The sequence below is a fragment of the Heloderma suspectum genome, chromosome 3 (assembly GCF_057233095.1).
Source record: "Heloderma suspectum isolate Gila_16-S chromosome 3, 16-S_ref, whole genome shotgun sequence".
Taxonomy (NCBI): Eukaryota; Metazoa; Chordata; class Lepidosauria; order Squamata; family Helodermatidae; genus Heloderma; species Heloderma suspectum.
The window spans coordinates 326,230,315-326,239,444 of NC_139460.1; the positions used below are offsets into that span (position 1 = coordinate 326,230,315).

General features: G+C 41.2%; 1 long non-coding RNA gene across 1 annotated transcript; it reads left to right on the plus strand.

The window, feature by feature from the left end:
* Positions 1–21: 21 nt before the first annotated feature.
* Positions 22–2,356, plus strand: LOC146351781 (uncharacterized). The gene is made up of 2 exons (XR_014789671.1): positions 22–668; positions 836–2,356. It is a non-coding gene; the product is annotated as an uncharacterized LOC146351781 (long non-coding RNA).
* The last annotated feature ends 6,774 nt before the right edge of the window (positions 2,357–9,130 follow it).

Genomic DNA, 9,130 nt, shown 5'->3' on the forward strand with positions numbered 1-9,130 from the left:
GCCGCCGCCCCTCCCCCTCCCGGAGTTCTGAGAACTAATTTGCCAGTCGGTGACATAAGAGAAATCCGGGGCGAATTCCATTCCGCTGCCTCGGGTCCCCTCCCCACACACTTTCCGATCGCCTTTTTTTCTTTTAAAAAAAAAGAGAGCCCCCCCCCGGGGGGGGGGTCCTTTGCAAGCAGCCTCTGCTCCTGACTTCTAGAGCAGAGAGAGAGAGAGAGAGAGAGAGAGAGATGGGGGGGGGGGCGGGGATGTCGGTCTGAGCAGATTCGATTTAAAGCAAACAAAAACAGCAATAGCAGCAGGCGAAGAGCAGAAGAGAAGAGGGGGAGGGGCGAAGAGAAATCCTCATTACGCCGCAGGGGGAAAAAACCCGGAGAAGGTTCTCATTAAAAAAAAAAAGAAGAAGGAAAAACCGACCTTCAGTTCTCAAGCTGCGAGGAAGGAAGAAGAAGCTTCTTTCAGAAAAAGAGACTTTAATTTTTCTTTGCTTGGGACTTTCTTTTTCTGCAGATATCTTCGACTTTTTCAAAGGGGGGCATTGTTGGAACTTTCGTTTAAAAACAGGGCTCTGCGATTGTGTTTTTACCCCACCATCCCCCGCGCGCTGGGCTTCTGTGACTTCGGGGTGGGGGGGAAGGATTTGCTCTTGATGAAACAAGGTCATGGTTTGTGTTTTTCTCGTTCTTTTGAGATCTATTTTTAATATTTCTCAGGGTTGTTGGGCTTTTTGTTTTGCTTTTACAAGTGGCTCCTTTTTGTGTGTGGTATAAATGCATAAAGTGAGGACTATTTTTGATCAAAATAACCACAGTTGTTCTGCTTTCTTTTGAAGGATTCTGAGGTGGTGGGTCAATTGTCTGCAGTATCCCCCTTGCTTCTCTGTCTTTGCAAAACAGATTGTGGAACAACAGGGGGCTCCCAAAATGGGACAGCTACTCCCCCTCCCCAATTCCATGGTAATGCAGGGGAGAGGGCTGAGAGAAAGACTGGAGAAGCCCAGCCACCTGGTCAGGTGTAATTGCCTGGCTTTCTTGAGACACCCACGTCTGGACGGGACAGCTGTTGGTGGAAAGCAAGGAGATCTGATCCTGTGCAATCCCGTATGAGGAGTCGTGCATGGATTTCCGTCTCTGGCCTTGAACGGGGGCTGTCTGGAGTAAATGTAAAACGAAAGCAACATTTGGGACCCCCTGGCTGTCAAAGCGGCGTTCTGCCTTGCATGCTCACTTTGCTTAGAAGTAAACAGTTTATGTGGAGTCCTCCGCTTGTTCCAGTGTCTGTACAAAATCTTTGACGAGATGCATGCGAACAGAATATTATTGTGAAGTGTTAGTATTGTTTGTTTGCTTGAAAGCAACTTGGAACCATGTTTCTGTCCGATCACTTGGAAAGGCCTCTATTGCATGTGGAAGAAGACTTTAGATATTGAACTCCGTAGCGTGGATGTTGGTTGCACCAAGCTGCATTGTAAACAGAGATACATTCCTCTGTGGGAAGGGTGGGGGAGAAATGAGAAGAAAGGGATACTGCCAAAATATTAGGCTCAACGGTTGTGGTGTTTGCTCTTTTTAAAGTCATAAAGCTGCATTGCATAACCTTTTCAGTTCTCTCTGTAGCTTAGGCCTAGTCTGTACTGCCTGCTGTCATATCCAGCTGATTTCTCTATTATTTGTTTATTTAATGATAATAAACCCCTAATTGTTGTGAGATTATGGGAGGATCTAAAAATAACTCAGTGACTCCCCCCCCCCCCAATCCCTGCTTGACAGAAGGGCGGGGGAAACAAGGAGTAGAAAGAAAGAGCTTGGTAAACTATGAACGGAAATTTGTTCACAATAATCGTCAAGTCTGAATCACAATGCAGTCTCCCAGGCTAATCAGATTGCATTGGGAACCTGATTAAATGACATGCAAATTGTTTGAAGCACTCAGCCCTTAACTTCACATTGCTTGTTGTGCTCTGCATGTATGGGTTGTGTATGTGTGCTTTTAATTCTCAGCACAAATCTTGCACAGATGTGCTCAGACTTTTCGGAAAGGAATAAACAAGAATACTGTCGGGGTTATGTTCCTCCCAGCGACTGATGTGGTGCAAAAAAACAAACACCAGACTTTGAATGTGGTTCAAATTAATCCGTAATTGAGGAACATAGATTTCTCTTGATTCTAGGATTGCAGCTGGGAACAGGTTTGTGAATGTTTGAAAAAATATCTAGACAATGGTGGGACAGTATGTAAGTGAATTCAACGATAATTTCTGTGTGTGCGTGCTTGTGCACATGTCTGTAATTAATAGACTTCTATGTAACTGTTTGTCTGAAAATAAAAAAACCCTTTATTTTCTGAAATTAAATCTCTGAGACTGTATGGGCTGTTTGAAAGCTGTCCTTCTAGAAGAATGCCCCCCAAATTGGCCACTCTGTTATTTTACCACAACCGTGGTTCAAAGAGAACATTTCCACGTAGCAAAATTTCCTATTCTGTTTCCTTGGCAAATGAAAAACGGCATCAAATTATAAACTATGCCCCCAACCTCTAGATTACAGGATGTTGTGTATCAGCTAGGACATTTTGGGAGCCAAAAAGACATGTATATATTGCAATGGATCATATATCATGGAATTCCTTATTCTCTCTGATTTATTTTCTCCCTCTCCAATTCCTGAAGCCCCAACTAACAGGGACTTCACATGTTACAATGCTCTTCATTTTTGCACCTGTCTTTCTCATTCTCTCCCCTGACATTTCCTTCCCACAGGTTGATATGTAAAGAGGGAATGCAATCTCCTACACAATCCTTGTCTGAGCCCAGGGCTACCGTTCCTAAGGTGGCCAGAGGGGGCACTGCAGAGCAACAGGAAGGCATTCTTATCAAATTCCTAGCTGACTCTCAAGAATTATTGTCCAGAGACCAGCAGAAATGCAGCATTTAGCCATTATTGTATGCACTTTTGTCACACCTGCTTCCATTTTTTAAGCCTTGGTAGTGGGTAGAGAGGCCTGAGAGAAGGATTTTTTTTTTTAAAGACATAAATCAGTAGTTGGGGTTATTTGCAAATATCCATGCAAGATGCCATGTCCATAAGGATCTGGTGCCCTTTCCTTCCCCTACCCATCCACACCCTGAAAGGAGAATTTTCTTTAGACAAGCCAAAGTGCCTCAGCCTTCCTCCCCGCCCCACCACACGTGCGACAGGGAGGATAACAACACAAGCCCACCTTACAGAGTTGCACAGTTGACTGAGAACACATATAGGCAACATTTTGCATGCTTAAAAGGTACAATATAAATCCTGAGTAAAGTATATACAGGATAAAAATATACAGGTGGGGTAGGTGGAGAGAGCACTGTGATAGAAAAGAAGAAATCTTATTGATCACTGTTGAGGATGGATGGATGGATGGATGGATGGATGGTGATGGAATTCCCTAACCACCTATCCTGAACTGTGATCAATAAGGTTCCTTACTTTCTGCCTTGGTGCTATCTCTACTTGCCCCCTCTATATATTTTCTCCCAGAAAGTAGTTTTAAAAATGCCACCAAGCAACAACACAGACACGTTCTCCTTCTCATACCTTCCACACGTCCCCCGAGGCATGTCCTCTGTTCAAGGGGGGGGGGGTCATCACCACCTTTGGGGAATGGGTGGCATATTAAAGCAATCTTTCTCTACCCCTCTCCAATTTTGTTGCACGTAACTGGGGAGGGGGCTGCATTTCCTTCTCAAGGGCTTTCCTGGCTGTAACTCGTTTCCCCTGTTCCTTGCAAGTGAATGGAGGGTAGGTAAGAAGAGGTTGTTCTATTCACTGTGGGGGCATAAATGAGCAAAGAGAAGCAGCAAGCAGGGGAAAATGGGGGATGGGCAATCGCCCCACAGCTCTGGGGCAGGTGTGCATTTGTCCTACCTTGATAATTTTCTCAATTTACCTGCAGCCCCTCCCCCTTCTGCTGTTATCATTTGGACCTGCCCTGCCCCCAGCAAAAACAAAACAACAACAACACATGCATCTGCTATCCATTTGGATCGAGGGAGGCTGCTATTTCTGATCTAATGGAAATTAAAAAGGGGGCATATTGAGCTTTGGCTCTCAGGCCAAATGTCTCATTCCTGCCAGCCCACTCCTTGGCCTTGAGTTCGGCGAAGTTAGTCTGCTGTTTTCCCTTCTTGGAAAAGCTCTGTGCAGGGACTACATGCAAATGCAATGCAAAGCAAGGTTCTGGTTTTTTGTTTTTTTTAAAGCCATTCCATTGTCTTACTTTTAAGCAACTGTTTGATTAGCAGGCAATTTAAAATACACCTTACAGAGTCCAGATAAGCAAGCCTCCTAATATACCTCTTTCACAAAACTTTTCTCAGACACAGAACAGAAAGCCTGATCCAGAAATGACTTAAACAGGAGAACTAGGATATGCATTGCATTTGTAGCCCAGCCCTGAGCATGTTTACTCAGAAGCAAGCTCCATTGGTTTTGTTGGGTCTGGGAAGAGCTTCACAAGATCACAGCCATGGGCAGATTTATAGACAAATTCATCATTTGAAATAAGCCAACATCCCATGGCTAAACTAGTTTTTGGAGCTGATGTACCAAACAAATGAAAAACAAAGACAGCTGTGATCGCCATAAGAAAAATTCCAAAATCCATATAGGGCAATATCTTTATTTTTGTGATCTTTGAGTTGGCCTAATAAAGGTACTACACTGTATGGATTTGGGGATCAGACAAATCATGTGTCCTCACCAGAAATGTGCTGGTAGTTTGTAACAATGGCACCATCACTGAATCTTTTTCAAAGGGGACCAAAGCAAAGCACAGATTAAAAATCTACATTTTAAAGCTGAGAAGGATGCATTAATTCTTACTGAACAATCCTGTTGCTACGTAAGTTCTGGTGCAAATAATTTCTATTTTGGTGCATTCCCTGGTTTGCTTGGCTTGGTTTAATGAGGGAAGGGTTGGTGATTATTTTTTTGCAGAACCGGGATTCAGAGGGACCAAAACTTTAGCTAGATCAAACAGTATAATCCATACTACAGTGCACCAAAAACTTGAGAGCACTGAGGAAAAGATGCTTCCAAAGGGCAAGAAGCTTAACACAGACCATGCAAATATATCAAGAACTGAAAAGACTATTCGCAACTATCCAAGCTTCTCTACCATTTCCAACTTCTATCACACATTCTGATTGAGAATCTTTGGCATTCATAATTTGAATGTGAAGCTTTATGTTCAGTGTTTGAAACATTAGACCTACTGGCGTCTACTGATTGCATTGGCAGGCATGAAAAATGAAATCGCATAAGCTGTCAGCTGTCAAATGCTAAACACTGTGGCATGTCATCTAACAAATACCATTGCTTGTCAACTGTCAAACAATGTTAAATATCAACCGTCAAGTATCAACTATTCGAAATCAAATACCTCAAGGGATCTTTCTTTATATGCAGATATCAAATCTTTGGTGAATATTATTTGGCAAATACGTGAGTATTTGGGGAATGTTCCTCATGAACAGAGCCTCGTGTGGCACAGAGTGGTAGGCGGCAGTATGTGATTTTGAGAGTATTCTTGGAAATGGCAGTTCATTTCTGCTCTACGGTGATACAAATGGTCAATGATCTCACAGTCTGACTTGGGGGAAATTGTCTCCCTGGCCTTCAAACAGGACCTGAATGCCAGCTAACCCTATCCTCCAAGACACCTCAAGGAAAACTGAAGTGCTTGCAGCTCTGTGCTGAGCATTTTTTCTCTCCTTGGCTGTGATGGTTCATGATACCGTGTGAAGAAGCAGCTGTTTTTCACAACTCTCTCATGGCTGGATGGTTAGTTTAGAAATTCAAAATGTGCTTAAACCTGCTGCTTCAGAAGGTCTGTTTCTACCCACCTAGCAGCCAGGCCTGTTGGTTAGAAAACCAACTTTCATTACATGCCCTACCTTCCACGGCATATCATAATTGAAGTAGTTGTTGTTTTCCCTTCCTCCCCTGCCCCCCCCATTAAACTCTAAACATTACTTGCTCTTTAAAAAAATACACATTTTAATAACCTAATTACATCTTCAATTATAACAATTTTAGTGAGGAAAATGTTAACCCATTCAAGGAATACAGTCAGCTCACCTCACACTGATTTGTTACCCATTTTTCACCCTGCTTTATAAAACCACAAACTGGTGTGTGTTATGCATAGCAGAAGAAGGATTTTTCACACATACACACACCCCCTTCTTAAGTATTACATGGTTTGGAATTCCATGTAAGTGGTGATGATGGTGGTGGTGATGATGGTGATTATATCGTCATCATCATCTAAAGATATACAATATGGAACGTGTGTGCATAATCATTCCTGATTAATTAATCCACATAATGATCAGAGTGTGATTCTGTGCATATTCTCTGGTGGGTATAACAGCCTCTATACACTGGAGAATATTATGGGCTATATTTTAAAACATTTTTGATATTTAAAAAATAATCTCATCTGCTTTTGCACATGCAAATAAGAGCACACCGCTTTATGAACCCATTCATCCCTTGAGGTGTCAAAGGAATGTATATTGTTCAGTGCCAGCTTTGTAATACATATCTCCTGCATATAGCAGCCTAAATGTGGATTGCTTGCACTTTTTTTCTTTTGAGTTTTACATAAGAAGAGCAGGATTTTATGATGAATAAGGAGTGACCTTAAGCCTTATCTTGCATTCTTAACCCTTATCTTCCAGTCTAGCCTTCTCTTTTAAAAATAACTTGGGTCCATGCCTGCTTTCTGAACAGTATCCATACTGTTTTCATCTATGATCTATCTATCTATCTATCTATCTATCTATCTATCTATCTATCTATCTATCTATCTCCTGTAGCTCATTTCTTTTTATTTATTTGTTTCCAGTGTCAATATAATCTGCAGCAGATTGCAGGAGGTGTCAAAGATCTTACCTACATGATATTCAGTTTTTAACTGGCTGTTTTCTTAGTGTACATAAACATCACATGGTCTTTATGATTTTTGTTTTAATGATATATCTTCCATTTTATGTCATCATCAATGCGTATATCAAACTACTAGGACCTGCTTTTGCTACTTGCCTGTACTGTGAGTAGCATTGAACACTTAGCCAAAAGTAAGTCCCCCAATATTCTCCAAAATGTTATATTATAATGACAGTGAGGGTAGAATTGACTTGATTTAGGCAAGATATTCAAGCTGACCTTCTGAAAAATAATGCTATTGGTGACTTCCTACAATCCATGTGTCAATGAAGCTGGTAAGATTTTATATTATTTAAACCAGGAGGCTAGGCTTTCTTGGATATATGGTTGCTTTTAACCAGACTCCAGCCAGTGGACTCCAGCCAGTCTCAAATCAAGCATCCAAAGCTCTTTGGGAGAGGTTTTCCCTCCATTTTACAGTCCTTCAATAAGAGAAGGTGAGTAGTAAGTTTGGGACAGGGGTGAAATTTTCAATCAAGAAGTAGGTAGGATATAATGTTCTCCCCATGCCATTTAATGACTTGCTTGCCTACCCTTCAGCAAAATTAACCCAAGGAATCACGTCAAATCATGGCTCCTTGCGGGCCATCATTCAGCATTAAGCACCCAGGCCAAAGAAACATGGGACCAAAAATCGGAGGCATTCTGGAGCCTACTGCAGCCTATTTAATGGTGTCCATATAGACATACAATCTTGTGATTAAAATCAAATTAAAAAGTAAGCTGAAATTGAATTTTCTAAATGTTTCAATTGTTTTCTGTTTACCTAACAAAAGTAGAAGTTAAATATTGAGAACCTAGCACGTGCAAAATTTTAAATATATTCTGAGACCCCAAGATAGTAACAACTAGGTAGCCTTGGCCATCCCAGGGCTGGCCTGAATTTCACCCTTGGTTTGGGACCTTATGCATGCCAAGGTTTACATATCCACTCCCTGAGTGACATCCTCTTCCTGTAAGTCCCACTGTTCTTGACAATGTAGTCCTAAGTAAATGTGCATAAGCATTAGAAGCACATTTCTAAATGGGGAGGCATGGGGTTTTGAGCTTTCCTGGTAGATAGACTTTTAAGACCTTCCTTATTTCATGTGAGTGGAAGCTAATTATGTCAATGATTTCTTAATGGCTATTGGGAATGATGGCTAAAGACAGCCTCCATGTTCAGAGGCAGCCTACCTCTGAATATCAGATGCTGGGACAAACAACAGTGGAGGATTCCCATGTCCTGCTTCTGCAGGACCTGGATGGACACAAGATGCTAGATTGGATGAACACTTCCAGGAGGTCTCTTGTTCTGTTTCTCTGAAGGAAAGGCACACTCTTCATGTTCCCAGCAGAACCTTAGCAATTAGCATTGGTAAAGTCAGGATGAAATGAATCCTCATGCATTGTACGTGTGCACACACACACACACACACACACACACTTTCTTGCTTTCTTTTGTTAACAGAATGGCTAATATACATAGTAAAGACTACTGAAGTTTATTGCAAAACAAGGGGGAAAAAACAATTGTAAACATTCCCTCCCTCTCCTCTGTGTATATAGATTTCCTGGATTCAGTAAATGGACACCATTGATAACATTATTAATCTTTTGTCTTCTTTCTCTGAGTTTGAAGATTTCTGTAAGTTTTGACATGTGTGATGTGCCACACTTTGACTAATGGAATTTTAGTGCAACATGAATACTTTGCAATCATTATCTTGGTTGCTCTCACAAGTTGAGAAAACCAGTAAAAGAGAGTACAAACCTTATCACCCAAACTAATAAGCCCAGTAAAGGAAGTTGTGAACTGCTCAGAGAGCTTTGGTTATTGGGTGGTATGTAAATAAATAAATAAATAAATAAATAAATAAATAAAAACACAACCAATGGATCCTACAATGTCATTTAAAATCATTCCTTTTTAAAAATTCAGTGTGACTGTGCTTCTGGACAATTCTACCATGCATGTAAGAAATCTGCAGACAGTTGGTTCCCCAGCATTTATTAGCCATGTCTCTATATATTTTATCCACTTTATGAGATGCAAAATAACAGTTATAAAATGCCCTTTAATGGTTTCTTTCAAATCAAACTAATACAGATCAAATTTGCAGCATCCTTCATAAAGATCTTGTGCCATTCAG